Source organism: Choloepus didactylus, chromosome 5 (assembly GCF_015220235.1).
Source record: "Choloepus didactylus isolate mChoDid1 chromosome 5, mChoDid1.pri, whole genome shotgun sequence".
In the NCBI taxonomy this organism is placed as follows: domain Eukaryota; kingdom Metazoa; phylum Chordata; class Mammalia; order Pilosa; family Megalonychidae; genus Choloepus; species Choloepus didactylus.
The window spans coordinates 107,999,988-108,025,941 of NC_051311.1; the positions used below are offsets into that span (position 1 = coordinate 107,999,988).

The 25,954-nt window shown below is 40.8% G+C and overlaps 1 protein-coding gene and 1 long non-coding RNA gene across 2 annotated transcripts in view; one reads left to right on the forward strand and one right to left on the reverse strand.

Moving 5' to 3' along the window:
• The window catches only part of CDK14 (cyclin dependent kinase 14), a 678,858-nt gene extending 657,461 nt beyond the window's left edge, over positions 1-21,397 (forward strand). Inside the window, exon 15 of the mRNA XM_037836624.1 lies at positions 18,034-21,397. The gene's annotated coding sequence lies outside the window, so the exon portion shown is untranslated. The remainder of the gene's footprint in view (positions 1-18,033) is intronic.
• LOC119534361 lies at positions 16,197-23,034 on the reverse strand. The gene is made up of 3 exons (XR_005217016.1): positions 22,931-23,034; positions 17,366-17,503; positions 16,197-16,593 (listed from the first exon to the last, which is right to left on the reverse strand). It is a non-coding gene; the product is annotated as an uncharacterized LOC119534361 (long non-coding RNA).
• Positions 23,035-25,954: the final 2,920 nt, after the last annotated feature.

Consider the following 25,954-nt stretch of genomic DNA (forward strand, 5'->3'; position numbering starts at 1 on the left):
GGGGGTAGGGAGTCTGGTCGAGTGGAGAGAACTTTGTCTTGTAGTTGAGGCATGGCTCCAACGCTTACAAGCTAGATCATATGGAAAGTTCCTTCATGTTTAGGTTTTCCCCATCTTTCACATGGGGATTTCCCCCTGCCATGCCTCCTTTAAGGAGAATTTAAGAAAACAAAAGGAAAAAATACGGATGGAAAGTGCTCGTTTAAAGGAAAAGACCTATACAAATAGAGTCATATTAGAAAACCTAACTTCCCATTGAGAGATTACTCAGAGACCCAGTTTTTATTAGCAGATTATATTTCTTTGAAAAAGCTGAAGAATCAGTTTTGCACTGGAGAGGGAAAGCGTGCATTCATCACCCTGGCCCCTCTGAGCTTTCCAGGGCATATTGGTTTACTTTCTACAAGTAAACGCCAGCCCTGAGATTCACACCGCAAACCTCCAATACTTAGATGACTTCTCAGGGATTTAATCAAGCTGCAAGATATATGATTCAAAGCACGTACACAAAAAAAGTAATTAAGAAAAATTCTTTCTATAGCAAGGAAAAGCAGATTGTTTCCATTAGTTTTTGAGGAATTTTTTTTTTTTTTGGCTGAAAACTAAACTGGGGGTGATGGGGGTGGAGGTGAAGGGTGGGAGGAGAGGCAGTGGGAGGGCAAATTTAATGGAACAGCGCAGGGTTTGTGTCACAGACATGCCTCACTACACAGTCACACAAATAGACCAGCCACTTCAAGTCAGGACGTTCAAAGCAGGGCTTACCTCCCTTCAAGTCGGCTTGCCTTCTCAGATGTCCTCTCCTCGTCTGTGGTCTCACTCGGCTCTCAGTGGTTCCACTCCCCCTCACCTGCGTTTCCCATCAGCCTGCAAGGCTGTCTGTCCTTCCCTTGACAGCCTCATGAATTCATGCCCTTTTCTTCATTCCCTCACCTCACACCTGTATTTCTTAAAGAGTCTCTCAGATAAATTATGGAGGGTAAACTTAATGTTATGGGAATGCTCTGGAATGACCATGGTTTGTTAATTTTGGGGTGGTATGGTGGGAACATGTTGGAAGCAATGTAGTTATTTTAGGTTATTTGTTTTTCTTATTCCTTTGCTTTATTTTGTTTGAAAGGTTTTTTTGTTTTTTTATTTTTTGATAAAGTTTTTTATAAAAGAAAAAAAAAAGAGTCTCTCAGGGCTCAACCAATGAAAAAAATAAATGTTTAGTAATTGTTTGCTTTGACTACAGGATCTCCCTTGTTCCCCTCCATATTGTATGATGGCACCTGATAAGTCTTCTGAAACGCTGTTTGCATCTTGTCATTACCTTTCTCAGAGACCTTAAGTGATGCCTTATTTCATTCTGTCTCAAGTCTAACCCCTTACATTTGAATTTCAAGGTCTTCCCACAATCTGGCCCCCTGGTACCATAAATCCCAAATTCATTAGACTTCTGCTGTATGCTTAGCACAGTACTAAGCACCTAAAAATAAGTTATGATTCCTTCCATTAGAAGCTCAAGAAGTCTAAAGGTGGCAATTTATAAGGGAACAAGATAATATGGTATGATAAAGGCTTCCTTCATAAAGGTCTTTACCGTGTCTGTTGGTTAAGTTCGGAGGAAAGGGGGCTTAACTGATTCCACCTGAAGAGGACAAAGGGAGCAGGCAGGGAAATTGGCAGAAGGAGGACTGAGCCCCAATTAAAGGGAGGGAAAGCTGAGAGTCGAAAGCTGGCATACCTAAGCACTAAAATCCAGCTCTAAATGCAAAGGACAGGAATAGAACTTCAAATGGGAAAGGAGTCAAGATTCAGGAGTCAGACCGAAGGAGAGTCAGAATGGGAGCATGCTGAGGACATGAGAGAGGGTCCTGGACAATTGCTGAGAGCAATGTCAGAATGTGGTGGCTCCTCTTTATTAAACAGTAGGTGCTTGGCTTGAAGACATTGAATTGGTTGGGTGAAAGCAACAGTGGGAGTGAATACATGGAAGCATAGGCTTCCTATGGCTTAAACACCAAATAGATGTTGGAAACAGTTATGATGGGGCAAGGAAGTTAAGGTCAGATTGGGAAGAGCTTTGATTGCCAGCCCTAGGAGCATGGACTTTATCCTACATGCAGTTGGAGGCAAGGAACAGAAGGGTGGTTGGTGAGGTGATGGGTTTAGGACAGGTCATGGGTCAAATGGTGCAGTATGTACCTTTCCAAGTCCTTTTTGATATGCATGGACTTCAATGCTTATAATTTTAAAGAATATTATTACTTGAATATTACTCACATTCAAATTATATGAAAGTTTAACTTGCCCAACCTGAGAATGATATTCATATGAGAATCCCAGTTTTTCTGTTTTGTTTTGTTTTACCAAATATCTGAAAGCTCTCCTATTTGCTAGTAGGAAGAGCACAAGCAAAAATAAAATGCTGTAAAACTTGGCAGAAGTACTGGTACTACCATTCAATTTTCAATGTAAAAGAATGGGTTTTCTTGTATGGCTTGTGGCATTTGTCCCTTATTCTATTCTATTAGTTTCCAAAGGGACTCTTCTTTTCTATCTGTGGCATTTAACAGTCAACAAGCATCAGATTAGAGTAGAAAGAGAATGGAAATTGGAGTTATAAGATCTGAGTGCAAGTTCCAGTGTTGTCTCTTACTAGCTGTGAGTTGTTAACTAAATTACGTGTATTTTCCAACCCTCATTTCCCTCTTTCAAAAGAGAAATGGCAACAATAACTACCTCACTGGGACTGTTTTGAAGAATAGGTAAGTTACAGCTTTTGTCTGAGGACTTACAATCCAAATTAGACATGACAGTATAGGCTAGGTTTGGCTATGGATGTTTGCTATGGATGTTTACGCAACAAACATTTATTTCTTGTTCATACTACATGTCCAGTGTGAATCCTCAGGGGAACTCTTCTGCTCACTGTTCACTCAGGGACACAAGCTAACAGCATCTCCCTCCCCACACATGCTTCCTCAGTCACTCGGCAGCAAGAAGACACATGGGAGGGCGAATATCGGTGCTTAAAGCAGCCCATGGATGTACACACTTGATTGGTCAGAGCGAGTCAAATGGCCAGGCCTAATTTGCAAGGGACCAGAGGCAGAGATAATGCAAACAATCTCTAAGGACTGGTAAAAAGTCATCCTTTTATATTCTTTGATCCCAGATGGATTCAAGAAAGATTTCCAAAGGAGAGTAACAAGCCTTGTATGTTTCAGGCATGAAAAGGAATATATGTTACTCCAGTAAACATAGAAAATAACGGGAAGAATGGCATCAAAGTGCAATGAGCTTGGTCTAATGTTGGAATAGAGTTCTAGGCCCACACTGCTGATGTTTCTGGGTGTGAATAGGGTTTTAGACTGCAGGCTAAGTGAAATCTTCCTCAGCCACCTCTGTGTATCATCAGATGTGGGATGCCTGCCCCACACGAATTACCTCACAGTCGCTTAACCCCACCTTATTGCTTGGTTCCCGGTATTGCTCCTGGTTTCTGGTTTTGCTCCTGACATTGCAGTGTTTCTTTTGGCCTTTGTGCAGCAACTGCAGGATCTTTAGTGTGGAAGATCATTATAGCCATCCAGTCTCAGCATCACCGTGGCCACCAGGCTTCACAGGCCACTAAAACAATCACAGCTAAGTTCTGTCCCCTGCAACTTCTACAGAGCATCCTGTTGTCTTGGTGCTTAAAAGTAAAGGGAGTGTTTTCTATGACTGCATGGTACGTGAATATATCTCAAGAAGATGAATATTAAAAAAAAAAAGTAAATGGAGTGAATCTCACTTACTATTTAAAAGGAAGCCATGTCAAATAAAAAGGAGTTAAAGAAAAAGTCAGCAGCAAAAATCTAGATTTCATTATGCCAAGTCCCCCTCTTAAGCCCCTTCTCCTTTGGCTTAATTATGGAAGGATTACAAGTCGGCAGGATGCTTAGGATCCCATATCTGTATAGCTAGAATTTATGTTCAGAATATTCCTTCAAAAATATAACACATTGTGCTGGTTTGAAACTGTATGTGCCCCAGAAAAACATGTTCTTAGACTTAATCCATCCCTGTGGGTGTGAACCCATTGTAAATAGGACCTTTTGATGAGGTTACTTGAGTTCAGATGTGGCCCAACTCAGTAAGGATGAGTCTTAATCCTACTACTGGAATCCTTTACAAGCAGAATGTAATTCAGACAGAGAGAGAGAAAGCCACGGAAGCAAGAAGCTGAAATACAAAACAGAACCTGGAAGAAAACTGAGAGGCTAGAAGAGGCCACCATGTGCATTGCCATGTGACAGAGGAGCCAAAGACCAAGGATTGCCTGCAGCCAGCTCCAGAACACCAAGTCTACAGGGAGAAAGCATCACCCTGATGATGCCTTGATTTGGACTTTTTCCTGGCCTCAGAACCATGAGCCATTAAATTCCCATTGTTTAAGCCATCCCTTTGCATGATATTTGCTTGCGCAAACAAGGAAACTAAAACACACATTCTTAATCAAATGGTGTGGGTGTCTACATGTGTATATGTGTGCAAATGCAGTGAAAAAAAGAGAAAAGGGAAGGGGTGAAGGGAAGTATGAGGCAGAGCTACACACTTCAAGAAGGGGAAATGTGGAATAGTCTTGCTGCATTTGATCTGGTGAAAACCTGCATTCAGAAAACTTACATTTTTGAAATTTTTAGTCTCTCTGTTTTTTAATGCTCAGGGGATGAAATGGTATAAAATCAAATGCTATAAAATTAAAACTACCTGGATCAGAGAACGAAATCAATTCTGTGCAGATTACCTTGAACGTCCAAGCCGGCAGATCAATGGGAGGAGCAAGGTAGAAGGACAGTTAGGAATGGTTGCTATGGAAACATTTTGCTGATTGGAATAAGATCAGGAAATCATGATTCATAGCTGATTGAATGTTTTCCTTTTTCCCCTCTCTACTGGCTCCTGAAGAGCCATAGTCCTCAGGGACTTGGTGTTACCAAGCTGGGTCACAGAGAGATGCCATGTACCCAGAGGTAGCCTCTCTCTGGGACGAACAGGGTGCAAGTGTAGATAAGGTTTAACCAGAGAGATGAAAGTGAGCAAGAATCATCGGAATGCCAGGTTTCCAGGCCATGTCCTGGTGTGCCACAGCTCTGTAATGGCAGAACCAAGGTAAGGGCTTCGATGCCAGATCAGTTGTGAAGAGCAGGTAGAAGATATGCATTGGCTTTCTGATGATAAGAAGAAACAACATTATTGGTAAGTGAATTGGAGAGAGTTGGAATGGAAGTACTTCTCCTACATGTATTTCTGAGATTCAGTACCTCCTTGAAAGGTTTCTGTGAGTACCAGAGGCACAGTAGATACCCCCAACTGCTCAGATTAGTTTTCTGCAGCCATTCCTGGGAGGGAAACCATGGGTAGCCATATTCCAGCCAATTGCAACTTCTTGGCTGCTGTTATTCTCTCCTAAAAATAAGAGGGGTCATTGGCAAAGAGCTTTGAGAAGTCCTCATAATTATTTTTGTTTTCTCACAAAAATAAAATTTTAAAAATGACATATCATATAAAGTGACTTAATGATACTTAATATATTGTAATTAGTAAAAATGGGTACTATGGAATTGATTTCTATTTATCATTAGTCTGGCATTAATGTTGGTAATGTCACTCATAATGGCTTATAAAGAAAAAGGAAAGTAGAATGAAGGATTGTGTTCAGGAAGAGAAGTCTTCAACTTAGCTCCTCACATTCTCAGGAACCTCTAAATAGGTTCCACACCACCCATGTGTGCCTCTCTCTCGGCGGTCATCTTTTCAGTTAGAATGGTCCATGTTCCATCTCTCTTGAAGGAAATATGATGCATAGACTGAATGTGGTTTTTGTTTTCCTTTGTTTTTGTTGTTGGTTGTGGCTTTTTTTCATATAGGAAGGATTTAGGAAATCATGTGAGTCTTATATAACAGGGATGCCCCTAAATTTTGCCCTTGTTCAAAAGGCATAATCTTCAACTACTGACTCTCCATCATTTACTTTCATGAAAGGTATGTCCTCTGCAACATGCTCTGTAATGCTAGCTGTTTCTGTACTAGATGGTGGAAGTGCTGTTTGCTGCTTCAGCATTCTGGCACTCTTAACCTAAGGCTTGTGACCTGGGGCCCATGGGTCTCTTAATGGTATTCAGAAGGTCTGTGAACCAACTAAAATCGTATGAAATGTCTGTGTTCCAGTTTGCTAAAGCTGCTGGAATGCAAAATACCAGAAATGTCTCTGGGCTTCCATCTTAGCTTTTCTCTCTCAGCTCCTGTGCATCCTTGCTTGTTTCTCCCAGGGCATTTCTCTCTAAGCATCTGGGGGTCCTCTCTTAGCTTCTCTAAGGCAAACTCTGGATTTCATCTCTTAGCTTCTTTCCCGGTTCTGGTTTCAATGGCTGTCTCCAAAATGTCTCTGGGCGATAGCTCCCTAAGTGTCTCTGAGCTCTCTTCAAAATGTCTCTGCCTTTTGTCCTCTCATAGAGGATGCCAGTAAATTAATTAAGACCCACATTGAATTGGCAGGATCACATCTCCATGAAAACAACCTAGTCAAAAGGTCCCACCCACAACAGGACTGTCCCTACAAGATTGGATTAAAAGAACATGGCTTTTGTGGGGTATGTAATAGATTCTAACCAGCACAATCTGCATGCGGTTTTATATGTTTTTCTGGATGATTTCTGGTATTTATCTGGTTCTCAGAAGTTCTGCAGTGATTCAAAAAACTTAAGAATTAACATAGACTTGAGTGCTCTGTGTGTGCCTGGTCTCTTGTTGGCAGTTGTATTTATAAGTGTTTTGCCCACTGAGGAACTGGTGAAAATAGGAAAGAGGGGCAATATTAAAGATATTCTTTTGTCAAGAAAAGTCATATTCTATTTGAATTCTGAATTAAAACTGCTCTATCTCTATCGCACAGAAATGTGACACTTCCTGTGTCATCACATTAAAAACTCATCAAGTCCGTTTAAAATTTGTGCATTTCACTTTAGGTAAATTTTAACATAAAACATAAGTATACTGATCTCTAGTAAATGATCTGCATATTATTAGGGGTGAAGTGTACTGATATCTGCAACTTACTTTAAAATGCATCAAAATGATAGGATGGATTAATGAATGGATAGAAGGATGGGTAGATGAATAGATATGTGACAACACAAAAATTTCAAATGTTAGTTGTAGAATTTAGGTAGTAGGTAAATGGGTGTTCACTGTATAGTTCTTTCAGTTTGCTACATTTGACAATTTAATAAAAGGTTGGAAAAGTACTTCAGCATAACATTAATAGTACATAAAGCTGTGTATTGTACATCACAGCAGACAGGACAAGGGTTGAAGGAATGCATGGAAATTGGCTTCATCACTTGAATACTCAGCAAGTCAACTTGGAGGCAGTTCTTGAGTACATAAGTAAATCTACATATTTAGAATTTCAACTGCAGAGAATTTATGCTCAAGAGGGATTACTTCTTGGTAATATGGAGAGGGCTTAGCAGGGTAGCCCTCCAAACACTGGCCATGATTATGTATCTCTTCCAGATTTAGTATTGCTGGCACAGTTGGGAGAGTGTTCTAACATAAAGTCGCTCTAGCCTGTAACTGTTTTCTGTGTCTCTCTAAGTCCATCTTTGCTCGATTTCACACCGTTAATCTTACTAATACCCCTCTCCCTTCTCTGAATAGCCCCTCTCTAGTAGGAAGACAGTCCTAACATGCCACATCCTAAAGAGCTAGGGTAAGGCATAATCTTCAGGTACTGAGTCTTCATCCCCTTCACATTGATTAGACATGTATGTGTTCCTAAAAATCATCTCATTAGAATTTCTCTTAATAAGGAAGCACCGAGAGTAATGAGACTTAGCTTTACCATGTTAATCCAAGGCTGAGCGGTTTTATATCCTACTTGTACCAAAAGTACTCCATAATTGATATAACTATATAAACTCCAGCACTAAAACTTGGGTTAGTAACTGATAAACAAAAGAGCTTTTCCATTTTAACTTCTAGGCCCGTGCTCACTGTGCATAACATTTCATGCAGAGCACCGGAATCTAAGAATTGCAAAAGGAGCAATAGCAAAGCAGCTTATAGGAGCTGGTGAGGGTGATTCATTTTTTTATATGTGCATACTTCACACAATATACCTTCTATTTAATGATTTCACGAAAAATGGAACTGTTGTGATTTTCCCCCATGATAACGTGAAACAAGGAAGTCAGATCTTTTTCCTTCTTCTCCAAAATGGCCCCAGTGTTTAAAGTCAGAACTTTTGAGAAGGACTTAAGAGAGTATCATGAGACATGATAGGTGCTCAGGGTGCAATTTTAATGCCAACAGACTGGAAAACAAACAGCACAACCCAGACAAGACATGACTTTGTTCTTTAGCATCTCTGCAAAGAGGAAATAAGATCATTCTGGGAAATAAGATCATTCTGGGGTCATTCTGGGAAATAAGATCCCCCTCTCCCCACCTCAGGGTATGGAAGAAATGATGTTACCTTCTCAACTTACTACTTTGAGGGGGATTCTGGTTTGGGGCAAGGCAAGAGGGTGTTGCACTGACTTCCATTAAGAGGTCAGTTCAGTGAACCCTGTTGGTGCTTTTGTTTGTGTCTGCCACAAGTGGACACTATAAAAGCATGAAGCAGCCCTTAATCCCATGTGCCTGGTGCCTGCTGGCTACTGTCACTGCATTCTCTGGCTCTGCTGCCAGTGGAAGTGAGACATTGACCCCAGGCTGCAGCCGTTGTTCTTTGCTGTGCCACTAAACCACTGAGCTGTTGGCACCCTAATTGTTTTATAACAGGAGGAAACCAATTGTGTTGATGTGAATGTCTTATTCATCAGACGTTACAGGCTTCACATTTTTAATGAGCTGAAACTCCTAGTCCAAGATGTGCAAACAGTGGATCAAGGCAAGAGTATAGTGACGACGTTTTCTAATTTATTGCAGTTGCTGTTTAAAAGATTTGACAGTATTTCAGAACTCCAAACGCTGCAGTTAGAAAGTCGGTCTGAGGTCATGCGTTAATCAAAAACAGTAAACCATGTCTGAGTTATAAAGGGCAGCAGACTGGTATAGCTAGGAGTTATAAATTAATCTTTTTTTTTTTCCTTTTAATTGCATAGAGAAAGATAAAGACACAAAATATTCATCAAGTACCAAAAGCATCTTTCTGATGCATGAAAATATCTAAATTGTCCTTGTGGGTTGAGTTTAGAAAATTGTGGTTTTTGCAAAGAAGCCAAGTTTCTATGTCATCGTGAGTATGGAACACTCTGGATAATTCTCACAGGCAAAATAAAATGTTTCAGCATTAAACATTACAAAACCTTGTGTGTAGTTGCAGTAGTCATTTGAAGAACCAGCTGCATTATCTGATTTGATGGGGTCCTGAAGAAGACAGCTGCTTACCCACAGGCTTCACTAGAAGCCACTCAAAAATACGTCTGCGTGAAAAGTACACACAAATGTTCTTGGGTTGGGACATGAGACAGCCTTGCTCAAAACCCTCCAAGGCTTCCTCACTGCACAAGAAAAAGTTCCAAACTCCTAAGCAGGCCCTCGACCCCACAGCCCTCCTTACACTTTCAGCTTCCAAGTCATCTGTGTCCTGACACGAAAATATGTGCCTGCCCCATAGGCCATTCACTACTTCCCAGCATGCCTCTGAGCCCTCTCCCAGAGCCCTGCCCTCCCTTTCTGCATATTAAACATTGACTTATCTTTCAAGGCCCATTTCCTTCCCATGCACTGGTATCCCTGGGATAGCCCTTGCTTTTTTTTTTTTTTTTTTCTTTTTTAATTTTGACTTGTAAGTAGCTGAGTAGCTGTCCTGGTCATGCCCCCTCCAAACTCTTGAGATCCTTAAAGACAGCAGTGGTGTGTTGGTAAATGTCTAACAACCCCCTCTTCAGAAAGAAAGCAGAAAAACCCTGAAGGCTCATATCTGTCTGTATCCCGTGGTGTAGATCACTATGGCTGATTTCCGTCTCCTCTTGACCATTACTTCCTGAAAATTTGCTATTTGCCTCCCATAGCCAGTTCACGCCAGTACCAGGACACCACTGGAAACTTGCCTTAATGTCCTTACATTATTCTCGTCCTCCACCCTAAACACTGTGCTTTGCTTTAAAGTAGGTGCTCAGTAAATGTTTCCTCACTTGAATTACACAGGCCATTGGACTGTGTGGCTCTTCCACCACTGCTCACAGAGAAGGGTTTGCGTCCGGCAGTGATCTGCGCGGCATGTGCTCTCCTTGCCACTTGAGGCTGGTGGCCTTAGCCAGCTCCTCCAGCCACACTGCACTGGCAGGTGTGAATTCAAATAGATGGATTTTTTTTTTTTAATGCACCTCAAAATTATGATGACAAACAAGTTGATGGTCTTGTATTCAACAATCTCATTAGAACAAGAAAGTGATCTGCAATAAAAAAATTTATAGAAGAAAGCCTAAAACACAGTCATTGTATCCCCTCCAAGGAGGTAAGTGAAAAATCCCTGTATCGTCTAGGGAGTGAGAGGAGAGAAGGCTACTGTCTCACTGACCCTCTTCCTTTCCACAAACCCTTTGCCATTCCTGGTGTTTAGCGTGCGTAATACTTTTGTGACTCACATTTTGAGATTGGAGTGTCAGCATATTTTTCATTTTAGTTCATGTAGTAAAGTGCCAAGCCTGCTGATACCGTTTTTATAAGGGACCTGAAAGTCACTACACAGTGAATCCCAGGTTCCTGTTAGGGTGACCATCTCATCCCGGTTTGCCCCAGCTTTGAAATTGAAAGTCCCACATCCTGGGACCCCCCTCAATTGGGGCAAACCTGGACAGCTGTTTCCTCTAGTCCCTGTAATGGTTGTGGTTTCTATAGTGAATGCTGTGGTTATTAAAACATGCAGCATTCCAGAAGACATTGAATCGGTGACTAAAAGGACTAGCACTTTTTTTAAAAAAAATTACAGTTTATAAAATCTGCTCTCTTCTTAGGGTCGTGGTCCTGTTCTTCAGGCACTTTCATTGAATGACAGCATAAATGGGAATATACTTTAAATAGGAGAAAATGCTGCATGAGCACAAAATGCTAGTTTTTATTTCTCATAATAATTTGCATGTTCTGTAATTAAATCTTTCAGAACTCATCCCGAGTCTGATAGAAATGTAGCCTCTTGCTATAGGGAGGCGGGAACACCTGGTATCAAAATACTTTAAAATAACCAAGTATAATTTTATGGGGAGGACACATCGGGTAACTTTACATGAAGATAGACCCCTAGCCTTCATGGATCACGGATAAGATGCATCAGCACTGCTGTCCATAAGCCGTGTCCACGTTGTAGAGCAGCCGCAGGGAGCCAGTCGATAGGGCTCAGCTGCTGGCCACCATTTGCATCCTTCAGCAGTGTTTCTTGGACCCTGTTGCTGTCTGCAGACATTTCCTGGTAGGAATGATGTGCACTAGTAGTATCCTCAGTGTGTCTGGATATGACAGTGTCAGAATGGGCTCCCCAAGAATAGTGGAATATTCTCCACAAGAATAGCATGTCTGCTTTGATGTGGTATCTGTGTCCCTACCTGTGTTCAGCAAAATCATACAGTAAAAATTATAGGACTTTGGGGGAAAATAGAGTAAGGGGAAGACAGTTTGGTAACCATAGTCCTCACAAGAGCAGTAAAAATACTAATAAAAATACCAGCACAGGTTACAGGCGAAAGGAACTTGATAGAAGGGTGGAGACTGCTGAAATTTGGATGCAAGGACAAAATGCACAAAAGATCCAGAAGGAATGCGCAATAAACAATTCCAAGACAGAGGATGTAGCCAAACTCCCCTTCAGCTTGCATACGACTGTGTTTATGTATTTTGCCCGTGGCTGCTGTTACTTGGTGGCTCAAAACCTTCACACTGGACAGAAATGTGACCTGAACCTGCACAACTTCTGGTTTATGCTGGCATCATTCTCTGTTTAGACCTATGTGATCTAATACAGAAATGCAGTATTTTTAGCTTGCAAGTTTTTGCTGAATAAGATGGTCCACAAAACAGATTCAAAACCCTAAGCACAAAAACTTAATGGGCTTCAACATTTTGGACAATAATGCTAGACAAGTTTGTTTTGTTTTGGCTTAAAACAACAGACATTTACTATCTCACAGTACTGGAGGCTAGAAGCCAGACAAGTTTTAATTTGACAAAAAAAAAAGCCCATCCAATATGGAATTGCATCTTCTCTTAGATCTTTTAAAGGTAAACTTCATATGAACCCGTATGCTTCTCCCACTCCTTGATACTTAGAAGTGGATTTACATGATTTTTATATGTGTTTTTAAATTGTAAAAAATGCACACACCACTGTGTTACATGATTTTGTATTTGGTTTATTTAAATATGGTTTAGCAGGACTGTAATAAATAAGGAGAGTTAAAGGGTCAGAATTCTACTTAATTAACTTATGCCCACTTGGGAGGCAGTCCATTGTAAAGGTGGGCTGAGCAAATAAAGCCTCAAATAATAGGAAATCCTTGAAAAGAATAAGCCACCTTTGGTGAAGGCTTTTCTATTAACTTTGTCATTAAAACAGTTTCAATGAAGTATTTCAAACCTCACAGCTAATATTATATAGGAGATTTAAAAAAAAGATTAAATGTATCTTGGTGGTTCTGAAAAGATCAGATCAGTTCTTTACCTGCACTTTCTTGTGGTCTTTGCTAAGACAGGAAATATACGCAGAACTGTTCACATGTGTCTAAAATATGACCAGTATTTTACATTTACATAAATCTGATTTACTAAACAGTCACCATTAAAATAGAGCATTCTTTTCAGTCATGGCTAATTGCATATCACATAATGCCTGGTCTTTAATGAGGATTTCAATAAGTGTTTGTTGATAATAATGATTATGAAATGATATGTTAAGTCAGTCTCCTTATGGGAGAAATGCTTTGTTTGGAAATGTTAGACTTATAGCTTTGCCTAAAAAATTTTAATTAAAATCACCACTTTGGCATGAAACTTAAAATGTGCAAAGCTTCCGCAATTAGGGCATTGTGCATCCATATGAATATTACCAAACAGCTTTCAGCTTAAGGATTTGGCCTATTTTGAATGATGGACCTTCTGTTAAGCTTAAAACAAAGCCTGTCTCTCTCTGCATTCGTTTTAATTAATATTCTCTTGTGGATTCAAAAATGTTTTCTCTTCTGGGGGGGCAGGGAGAAGTATGAATATCAGAAATAAGTTGCAGAAGTAGGTTAGATTAATTTTTTACTCTTTCCTTTTTTCATCCTGTCCTGCCCCTTCTCCCCAAACACACACACATCCTGTTGCTCCCCCCTCCCCACCTAAGGAGCTTCAATGCAATGTCGGACTGAGAAACATTGATGTCAGATGTTGTTAAACAAAACAAAACTGTGCTTCTAACTAAATCATAGCATAATGAAACTCCCTCAGAAAATGAGGAAATTAAGCTTGTCACCCAGTTTTTTGAATAGAGTATGAAGTTTAAAATTTATCATTTTAAATGAGTATCAGTTATTAAATGTCCAACATTCATAGTGTAAAATTTAAATACATTTTTCTCTCCATATGCAGTACATGCATACATAGATGATTTTTTACCTCAGGGAAATGTCTACTTTCCTAGGTGCTTACTGTGTAGCAACCTTATTTGTGGACTTAATTCCTCACAATATCAAACTGCTTGGGAGCAAGTTAGGTGCAAAAGATTTATTTTGTTTGTTTTTCTTAATAGTTTAAGCAAAATCAGACTCAAAGTGGCACAACCTTGTAGCTTTGTTATCTGGACATTTTTCATGTGAAACCTTATTAATATGTTATATGGGGAGGGAAAGTTTTCTGGACTCATTTCCACAAAATGAGAATAAACTCTACAGACAATTATATATTTTAGCTATGACCCTGATTTTTTAATTGCTTACCAGCATCTCCCCCACAACCCTGCCCTCTCTCCCTGAATACACACGCATACACTCATATATATAGTTGATATTCATATATACAATATCACATCTATATAGCAAAAATTGTCACTTATTTTAGTTCTCAATACCATAAACTATCCCCTTTGAAAGCAGACAACTAAAGTCATCAAAAATATTCATCAAATTTCTAAGAATGGGATAAATGTGAAAAATTGCAAAACAGAATTGTAATTTACCAGAATGTATGGGGAAAATAATTCATCCCACATGTGAGTAGAAAAGCATAAAATCAGTAACTCCACTCTGGAACACCTCCATAGCAAGTCCTATTTTTTTCTTTTATCCCAGCATTATGGAAATCCATGCCCTGTAGCCACTAGATCTAGCACAAAAGTACCCTAATTTTTTTCATACTGTCTGTATCATGTATTTTTATTTTGTTTTTTTTTAATAACATGTAAACAGTTAGATACTTATCTTTAAATGCTTCCTTATACCAGTAGGAGTTTAGGAATGAGTCTTATTTTAGGTTAGAAACAGACAAAGCTAAAGTTAGTTGAATGGTATAAATTATTTTTCTTAAAGAGACTGTCCCAATTTTATGATTGTATACTCTCTCTTCTAAAGTAAGGCAGCTTTCTATCTGTCAAATTTCAATATTTCTTCCCTTTCATACTCTTTAAAAAGAAGTCTCTCAAAGTAAAAATGAGTGGAATACCCTACAACTTCACACATACCCTGTTCACAATTTACGTGATGAAAAGAAAACCTGCAATTGTTTTAATTTCGAGCCAAAATAATCACTTCTCTCCAGTGAGGCTTGGGGGGGGGGGGGGTGGAAATGGGCCATGGTCTTACTGTAAAAAAAGCAATAACAAATAAAATATTTTGAGGAGGATTAGTACAGCAGCGGGGGGGAGGGGAGCAATAGAACAAAAACCAAATCTTAGAGTGGGTAAACAGGCCAGTAAAAGACAGCCTGTCTCATCACATTGGAGCACCCTGAGCTGGGTCTCCCCCCACCCCAGGCACGGAAACTGCATGTGTGTGTGCAGAGGGTGTGCGTGTATGTACACAGAGAGATTTAATGGGGAGCACGGAGGGAATTAGAAAGAGCCTAGCCCATTTTTAATTTAGGCCTGTTTGCTTGCATTGAGCATTTAAGGGCTTCTGCATTCAGTTTGCTCAAAAGAGTGATGAAGCACTCCTTACTTATGCCTCAAATCAGAAATGCATGAAGTGCAGCTGCAGAGATAATACATTTTCCCCAAAGGCTTTGGCTGAGCAAATTAGGTGTCAATGGGGTGCCTGCGCAGGCAGTACTCGCTCTAATTAGTCTCTTGAGCCTAGTTGGTGGCGAGTATGAGATGATCTAATCAATTGGTCTATGTCTGATGGTTCGTGTAAAAATCCTACCAGGCGGACTGTCTCCCACAGGTCACCCACCTGCACAGCGGGACTGCTCATTTTCATTTTTCATCTCCTCCATCACATGATGCTGACAGTTGGTTTTAAGAAAATTGAATCCAAAAAATATCTAGTTCATAGGGCACATGGGTCAGAACAAAGTTGCATTATGGGTACCGGCGATCCAATTAATTAATATTTGTAGCTGAGAAGCTCTATGTAGATATTTCTGAATAAGGATTTTATCAATAAAATCCAATTTCTTGTTTAAAACATTCATTTCTAGAGAAAAGAACATTGTAAAAGCAGAAAGCAAGATAAAAATGGCATCCATTAATCTTATGACTTCTATACCTGTGAGTGGATATGCACACAGTGATTTCATATTCACTGTTCATTCCTATTGTATGTGCAGTGTAGTTTAATAATCAATTAAATGCAAGGAAAGGATTTACACTGATACAGAATTTACCTTCCCTATGAATGTAGGATACCCTCTTCCTTCCATACAAATTCCTACCTATTAAATGTATGAATAGATTTAGATCTTAAAGAATCTTACTAAGAGTAAACTGACCCACCTTATATGGACTCCTCAGAACCTGAAGCTGATGCTGATGTTGCCCAAGGACAGAGAAGGGACTGCCCATACGGCCAGTGAAAAATAGCAGGCAGAGTAGATGGCACAATGTGGACTACGGGGTCACCACACGGAGATGGGAAAGAGTTTACCTCTCATTGGCACCTCCCTTCTTTTCTTATTCCTGATTCCTTCCATTAAATGTCTGAGCCCAAACTTAAGAAATGGACTGAAGTCCATTAATAGTAACAACCGTGTTCACCGTTTATTATCCAAGTAGTATTGTTTTCCTTTATTATCCAGTTTTGCTTATGTCCAGGTGCAGTTGTAGGAACTCCGTGCCTAGACAAGCAGGTGTCAGGACAAACCCACAGCTCCCCTTTGGCCAGGTGGGCAGGCTTTCTAGAAGAGCTGGAATCTCAGCAATATGAAAGAGAAAGGGCATGCTGGTCATCTGCTTAATAAATATGTCAAGGTTGGTAGTGGGGTTGGGGGCCTGGATAGATACATCCGTGGACAAGAATGCTGGAAACATGGCAGGAACAAATACTGTTCTTGATGTCCTGGGCCTGAGGAAAGATGTCAGTGCCCAAATCAGAGTGCACGATTCCATGGGAGCAGCAGGGAGAGTGGAGGTGGCTTTTCTTCATTTCCCTGGAAGAACAAGGGACAAGGAATAAGAGGGTTGTTCCCATGTAGTTATTTTTGCTGGGGTGGTGACTTCAAGATGAGCATTGATAAAGGCATCTGGGCAACCTGGCAGGGCGTGGGGTGGGCAAGTGAGCCACATGCCGTAGGCACCTGAACTAACACCCGAGCAGTTACGACTTGTGGCAGCGTCTTCCTAAGACATAAGAGAAGGGCTTTGGTTACATTTGGCCCAGTCATTGGGGACAGAGACCCTTCCAGAGCTGAAGGTTAGCGTTCCAAAAACTCTTCATAGTTACATGGGGGCACTGAGCAGAGGATGGGGAGGACACTATTTTAGCAGTCTTAAGTGAAGATTGGAACTCTGCTCTACTGGTCAAGGTCGCTGGCAGGTGGGGGTGTGGTCCCTGAGGCTGCAGCCTGTGTGGGCAATGGCAAAGCAGACCACACCGTGAGGCCGCTGCAGAAGGCCAGAGCCTTTCGGATCAGGCTCGGTGCGAGTTTTCCTGTGTCTGGGAAGATGACAGTGAGGCACTGTAGATGGGGACAGACAGGCCTGAGCAGTGCTTGGTGACCTTGAGCTTTTAAACCTAGATGATGAGTTGGTTCTGGGATTCAGTGGAGCTGATGGTTGGGATCTCATGACTGTGTGACTTAAACCCTTCCTGGCAACACATTCTTTTCCCATCCTAGATACTCAATGCAAATGCTTGAGGGCTAAAGTAGCAGTGCTTGGAGGAGCGAAGTGAGCATTCCTTCTTTCTCCTCGGTTCTTCACCTGGGAGTAGTTGCCGGGTTTTCCACAGACATCGTTGGAAAACCTTGGCCTCCACCCTGTACAGTCACGTGCAGGTTGATGGGAAGAGGCTGGCAATTCGGGTCACACCGGCCAACTTTCATTCTGCTGGAGCTTGTTCTGGAACTAGGCAACCAAAGAATTACATACAGCTGGATTTTTTTATAAAGCATGTAGGTAGTCAGTTCTTCTATTTCATGTTCATAAAAATGAGCGTGATGATATGTCCTTTTAATGGTCTGTATGATGCTACAGGCAGTTAATTAAGACCAATACTAATGACTTGGAGAAGGAAATTTGCTAAATTTCTGCCTCTCTAAATAATCTAAGAGGAGGTTAGACTATTTAAATTCATGGAGCTAAATTAGATTCCCTGACACAGAGGAAAACCCACACCGAGCCTGATCCCAATGCAGTCAGAACATTTGTTTATCACACTATAAAAATTAAGGAGACTACTCTGCCTCAATATATGTGCTCAGGGTGGCTGCAGAGAAAATGGATGAGCTCACTTTGGCCTGACCAATTTTTATGTGCTTCATGTAATTTGGTAAAAATGAATGGGGGTGTGTGTGTGTGTGTGTGTGTGTGTGTGTGTATGTGTGTTTTCTTTTTTTTTAAATAACACTTTTCCCGTTTCCTCTATCCAGGATTAAGTTGTCATCATTCTGGGAAGAGAAAAAACATTAATGAAGTGGCTGATAATATGAAGGGAATCATGGATCTGTTTCCTTTCACTCCCTGTGGTGGATTTCGCATACAAGAAAACTGAAGCCGGCAAGACCCTGTTTTTTCAGCAATTTATTTAAAACCTTGCACGCATTTGGATACCTTGTGATTTCCAAGAACTATGTGAAGATTAAGCTTTGCTTACTGATACATGGCATGTATTCTTTTCAGTCCTTTGTGTTTGATTTTGTTTGATTTCCCTCTGCAGCACAGCGTCTCTGTAAAGATTTTTATGCTTTCACCAGCCGTGTCTTAAATACATTAAGACAACACATTTGGTGTTCGCATTTCTTCAGTAATGTCTGGACATGAAAGCCACACAGTGGCATAAAACAATGAATGTTTTCTTTGGGAGCAGGGCACATTTTTCAGCCAGTAGGAAGGAAATTTTTAGCTAAGGAAACCCATGTCCTCTGGCTGACTTGACAATTTTTTGATCCCTGTCCATGGGGCATTACCAAGTTGACTCACATTTTGGGGACATTTGCCTATGTGAGATTTTCTTGGAAATAACTGCGCATTTATATAGGATATCAGAAACTGCTAAGCATTTTCAAGCCATATAGCATGACTGTTTTCAGAATAGGTTGGAAGTGAAGTAACAAATATCAAGCATTAAGAACAGTGACTGGCACAAATTGCTTAGTTTTCAACCTTTGGAGATTGAGGTAACTTTTTAATGGTTTCTGGGTCTTGTCAACATCTTTTTTTTCCATTCATGCTGTTACACTTTGTGAGTAGTTTCTAAATGGAGAAGAGAGTGAGGAACAGAATGCTTAAAACTTGGGTGCAAAGAATCATTTTTACTAGATGAACCCTGGGAGCTAGCTGTCTTTGCTGGACATCATTTAAAAAGCAAATTGCGAAGTTACCCAGAGTTAACAGATTGCTCCTTTACACCAAAGCACCTATGAATTCCATTTTGTTTCAACATTCCAATCTGATTGGAAGATATCCCCAGGTACCTTACTTTAAACAGTCTTCTGGAATAATTGTTCAAGTGCAGGTTTTAGAAACAATGCAAGGATCTTGCTTTAAAGATAGGAAATGGAAAAAGAAAGGCCCAGCTTCCCTTGATTAAGGGATTAAGGGACCTTAGAGGAAGAAGGCGAATACGTGGCACTGAGGGCAAAGGGCACTGGGCACGCACTGGGCTTCGTTAGGAAGGAAAGCTGCCTGGCTCCAGCCTCGCTTCAAAATCCCAAATAATACCGAAGCTGAGGGGGTGGTTAGGAAACTTCATCTAAAGCATGAAACCTATCTCCTCAGGACATAGATACCCAAATGGAAATACCTTCCTGCACATTGTTTTACATTTTCTCATAGTCAGAGGAAAGGCGAGAGTAAGAGCTTGAAACATGTCACACTTTTTAGGATCAGGACTACGAATTATGAGCCAATTTGACAAGTACTTTCTCTGAGAGTCAGGCAAGGGAAAAACTTTTCTGTTGTCAAACCTGATAGGCTGAGGAAATTAGACTCAAATTCCTAAACATTAAAATGATCCCTTCCCTGGAGTGGGGTGTGAGTATACATGTCACGGTCATGGTCCATCCTAAGCAGAGTAGTATTTGTCATAAGCTTATAGTAACTGCTAAGCGAGGAATTCTTTGCTGATTGATCTTAAAGAGAGCAAAAGTTATCCAAGGCTAGAATGTTTACCATTTGCTACCTAGAAAACTTTCCCATTCCCTTCATGCAATCCAAGCCATTGGAAGTTTTTAGAGGTATTTTGATTTAAAGTGTACTTAAATTAGAATTTCCTGAAGTAATATGGGAAGAACATGTATGTGCAAACACAAACTGCCTGTCCTGTGATTCATTTGGGATCATTCATTTGGGGGAGAGACACAATTTTTGTATTTCACTCAATATAACTCAAACAACTGATGAGTCAATCTTGTTATTTAATAAGCTTTCTACTTAAAAATTTGAAAATATTTAACCTAGAAAGACTTCAATTATGTTAGAGTCATTAAGAGATGTATGTCTCTGTCACAGGCAGCTTCTCTTGGGAAGTGAAAAGCAAACTACTCAGTGGTGGGGGTGGGGAAGAAAAACAAACAAATGCCTGTTGTAGTACAGAGACCGAAGATTGCATTTAGGGGGGTTTTAATTCCCCATACCTACCATCAGTATAGGAAATCCAAAGTTTGGTTTGTCTCCTCTCTTTGCCTCTCCTATTTGAAATCACATTCTCTCTCCCCTTCTTTGCCCTCCCAACCTGTCTGAGGTTTTCTTCTTTAAATCTTGAAAGTCAATCTCTGTGTTCATTAGCAGATTTATTAGTCTATTTAGAAAGCACTGGAATGTTTTGTGAGATTATTTTTATATGAAGGAATAGTAAGAACACCTTAGGATGGTAATTGTATCAACATCACTGCACACACAATATTCTGGAAGGAGGTTTGGGACTTAATTTCCATTTTCTTAAAGGAACAGTTTGGCTGGGTTAAATACAAGATGCATAGGATATGACACATTTTTTGCAGTGCTTAGAAAAAAATACGGGCATAAGGGAGGATTGGCTGGCTGTCCACGGATGCAAGGGTGAGAAGCTGTTTCTACCTCCCAAGAATGGTTAGAATAGTTTCTAGAGGAGCCTCCAGGCTTCAGGAGAAAGCAAGGCCTCTTGGTATCCTTCCCTCAGTGTGTGTATGGCAGTCAGTGTAATCAATACCCTAGGTTATGCTTCTATATAAAATACTCATCTGTGAATATTATTGGTTTTGTAATCTTTGTTATATAAGATGTTTAGGTTGTACATACTGGGGTAGAATACTGCCTGCCCCTATACATAGGAATATGTTGCATAATTGCGCATAACTTCCATCTCCTTACTGGCTTATAGGTGGAGGAAACTGTATATGTTACTGCCTTGCAACAATTGTCTCATACACCAAATAAATAAATAAATAAAATGAAATACAAATAAGCAATCTCCCATTATCACTCCCCCTTTCCACAACAGCCTATTTTTGACGCACATACAAATCTACATTCTCTTGTTGGAAGTGGATTTTTTTTATTTTTCCTTTTTTTTTTTGTATGATGCACTGAGATGTGAACTTTTTAACAGGTTTGATACCTAAGAAATGTGCTAGCATCATTCAGAAAACTATTATACTTCAAAATGACATATAGTAAGGAGAATGGAATGATACATGTTGCATATTTGTTACCAGTTGTAATTTGTCTGTATTATGAAAGATGTAATGGTTTGTCAGCTGTCACTGTTGCTTTCTTGTAACATGATATGGAATAAAGTATAGGAGAATCTCTGTACATCTTCTTGATGGGTACCCAATTAGATTATATACTGTATAAGAAAGCATCTCTTAAAAACTATTAGATACATAGATACAACCGTATTTTTTTTTAGGGAGAAGTAATGGGTTTACAGAGGAAAACTCATTTGCAGAAGAATCAACAACCATTCTTTAAGGGTGAAATGAAAGACCAAACGCACAACACTCTTGGATATGCAAAGGGATGAGCTTGCTGGAATGTTCCAGGAGTCTGTTAAGCCCTCCCCTTTCCTTCATTTGCTATGCCAGATTTAGGCAAAGAAGTAAAAACTGGGCAAAACAAATCTATGAGCAGCAGGATCTTCACAATTTCCCCAGCTCCTTACTGATGCTCACCACATGTTCTACCCATCTCAGAGGCATCTGAAGCTGATCTGGTTTTGTTTAGTGACAATCCTATTTATCTTTTACTCTCTCTTGCTCTATTTTTTTGCACATATCTTAAGATGAGGTGAACAGGTTACTCTCCCCTGAATACAAATCAAAACTTCAGCTTGCAGACGTTCCAGCAGAAGTATTGCTGTTTTCCAAGCTATGCATATGTCCTTGGGCAGCCCCTGGAAGACTGGATTGGCAATGCCCACTGGGAAGCCAGACCCATTTCTATCATCACCTCTTTCTCATGGGATCTGTCGGCCTCATAATGGTTACTCTCACAGTTTGTTAAATTACTAATTAACTTTCATGCCAGATACAGTCGTCAATTTGTAGATAGGATATTTGACGATTTAAAGCTTTTACAGTGAAGCCATAACCTTTAAAGTATCAGAATAAATTAAAAAGGAGGGAAAATTCTCTAGCTTCATCAGAGTTAAAAAAAAAAAAAAAGGAAAGAAAAAAAATTACCCTGAAGGTAAAAACTCAAAGTTTATATGTCATGTTAAGAGGACCCAGGACCCCTGGCTTTCCCCTGGACAGATTATCACCCACCAAACCAGCAGCCACCAAGGTGTCCCTTCCCTTCCTCCTCTCATGTACCCTGGGTCATTTCATATGTTTTTAAGCCCTTCAAAGAGTTACATTCTCACAAATACAACTGTTCTCAAGCAATGCATGTTCCACCCCAGAAAAGCTCCCGGGAGCCACTACATCTTCAGCCCCCAATTGTCCCGACTGTTTCCCTGAAGTAAATCATCTATGCCAAAGGCAAATACGTTTCAGACAGTTGCTGCCACTCCTAGAGGATTCTGGGACAGGAGATTGCACAGAAGCCAGCTTCATGGTAGCCAACAGACAAATAGTACACAAATGTCTTGGTTGAATGGAAACTGATTAGAATTATAAAAGTATGAAAAGAATTACTCGTTCCTCAGTGTTGTTTCAAGGGAGCAAAATCTATGCCAGTGGCTTACTTCCAGACAGCTACAGTAGCTCATAAGCCCCTTGCTGAGGACATTCCCTGTAGCCTAAGAGGCAAGGGTACATTTTAGAGCTCATCCATGTGTCTGTGTTGATTCAATCACTTCAGCTCTTACCAAAAGAAAGAAGGGGGTGGAGGGTTGATACTTACAAGAGGCCAAAGAAAAACCTTTGAGAGATATTTTTAACTTGCTTAATGTGGCAGTAGGGATGACAAACTTCTTCTCCGTGCCATAATTGCCCAGCATTTCCTTCTTTTTCAGTGGGAGCTACTCAGGCTCTGCCAGGTTGGAAGACAGGATGTGTGCTCACCAAGCCAAGCAGTACCAGTCAGGCAGGCAGCACTTCTATAGCTGCCTTTGGCCCCTAGAGTAAAGAGAAACCAGAGGGGAAGGTGTTTGAGCAACCTTGTGCCACCAGGTTAACACGTACAGTTGTTGAATAATGGCGGGCATTGTCAGGCTCTATAGCAAGAACCCCAACGTGGCCCAGCAACCTGCTGCTATCAGTGGGTGGTAGTGTTATGGGCATTAGCTTTGAGAAGCTTAGATAGCAGAGGGAGCTAGGATAAAGGACACAATCAGGGAAAAACTGACAAGATTAAAAAAAAAAAAAACCCAGGGTCTCGTATTTACTGTTCATCTCCCATGCTTGTGGTGTGCTATATTGTCTGTGTTGAGTCATGCTGAGCGAGAGCCAGGCACAATAATAGCTCAGAGCTGCCTTGCAGCCCCAGGCCATCCTCTGCCAGTGGTGCTGACTGTGCTAGGGGAGAATGGGATTCTAATAGAGGGTTGTCCTTTTTTCTCCTTCCCTGCAAGACCACCAATAATTATGGAGGGCATGCTGCAAAGATGGGGTAAGGGTTCCCTGTTGGAGTGTATCCTGAGAAGTGACCCAGCAGGGGTCCCTACGGAGGTATGTCCAGCTCAGCCCAAGGCGTGACTGCCTGACAGATGCAGACAATGCTGGGGAAGTCCAGGGACACGTGTTTGAACCTGGCGTTCGAGGGTTTCGAGAGGTTAAAATGGAACTTGGCTTTATAAAGCAAACTGCAGTGTGAAACAATGACCCCTTTCTCCCTCTCCACCTCTCCAACTAAACCTGGTGACTGGGTACCTCGTTTCCTCGAAGGAAGGCTGTGACCCACTTGGATGGCTGGGAAAGGCAGGGATGAATCCTGTGACCATCCTGCCTAACATTTGGGAAATTTAGAGCTTCATAGGCCCATGCCTTTACTCGGCCCTGACTCTGATTTGAATCACAGGGGGAATTGAAAACAACACTCATGTCCAGGTTCCCACCCAGAGCAATTCATTCCAGAAATGTTGAGGGTGATTTGAGACTGATTTGAGAGCTCACCGGGTGATTCTATTGTGTAACCAGGGTGAGAACTACCAGTTTCTTCCCCTCCTCCTGCCTGTCTGCAAGGGTCAGCAAACTTTATCTGTAAAGGGAGAGAGAGGGAATGTTTTGGGCCGTCCAGGCCATGCAGTCTCTGTAGCAACAACTGACTCTGCACTGTGGCCTGCAAGCAGCGATAGAAGATGCATAAAAGGAGGAGCATTTTATTGTGCACCAATGAAACAATTTATGGACAAGGACATTTGAATTTCATATAACATTCTTATGCCACAAAATATTTTTCTTTTGATTTTTTTTACAAGCATTTAAAAATGTAAAATCTGTTCCTAGCTCATGCGCTATATAAAAACAGGTGGTGGGCGGGAATTTGCCTGCAAGCCATAGTTTCCTGACCTGGCTTAGACTATGGCCGTGGTAAAGGAGTAAGCAACGCTCACCCCTAACATTTGTGGGGCCCAGGATAAGAATAAAAATGGAGGCCACATACCATATGTCTAAATATTTTAAAATATGAACCCAACTAAGAAAACGTTAAATATACTCTATTCTCTCCTTTTGACAAGTGTCCTCATAATGACCAGGAAGGTCAGGTTTGCATTTAGAATCCTGGGGCTCCCCAATGTTCTTTGCCAAAACATGGCAGCGAGGGGAGAGCTGGTCCCACTCCAGACCTACCCTCTTCTTGTCATTTCCCGTCTCTAGCCCCATCCACAAGGTGAGGGGCTGCACCTGCTGAGTGTGGACACAGCCCCACATCCGTGCTCTGTGCATACCCTGGGCAAACAGTCCCTCCTTGACCAGCCATTAGGGTCCAGGTTTCTTTCAGAACATCTCTTGAAATTAAAGGCTCTGGCCTTCTGCCTGTCATGTCCTGGAGTCAGCAGCCTCACAAGAAGCAACTGTTAAATATATAGGAATTTTGTGAGCCAGTCCTTAAAACACTGATAGCTTGAAATCAGATGGGAGTATTTTATTTACCCCCCTGAAATTGGCAATTGCTATAACTCAGACCTTTTTTTTATTATTTTTATTTTTATATTTATTTCTTTCTTTTCTTTTTTTTTTTTTTATAGCCATTTTCCCAGCACAGCACACCATGCCTCCTGAGCCCTTTCTTTCCAGCAGTCTCATCTCCACCCCTCCACCTCGCATCCTCCTCCACACTTGCCACACTAAACTTCCCTGGATGTTCTGAGTCTTCTTATGCCCTGTTCTTTGGCACACACTGTTCCCTATGACTGGAATGTCCTTTCCCATTTTCTAGAAGGCAAACTCCTATTCATCCTTTTAATACCCAGTTCAAAAACCACTTGTGTTGCAAACAATACTTCCAGAACTCCCCTCAAAGCAGTCTCTCCCTTTTCCAGTTCCTCATATCATTTTGAAAATAGTAACATATAGGTCTTCTTTCAATCTCTATATCTTCAGGTCCTAAAACAGTGCCTAAGGCACCAAAGATACTTAGCAATTTTTTAACAAATGAATTATGAGATAGTAAATATTAAACAGAAGTGAAATGGGAATAGAGTTTGCTTTCTAAGAAAAGGCTTAAAAGCCTGCCAACAATACAAGTATACTATGTGTATACTATACACTACAATACGCTGTTATAGGCAAGGCACAGCTTGGTTCTGTGGCAGAAACAAAAGAGGAAAGATCTCTGTCCACAGGGGCTCATTATGCTCAGAGGAAGTGGCCCCTATACCTGGCTCACTAACAGCACCAACCGGGGAGCTTTCTAACATTCCTAATTAATCACCATCTCCAGGGTGACAGCCCAGAGTAAGAATTTTTTAAAATCTCCTCATAT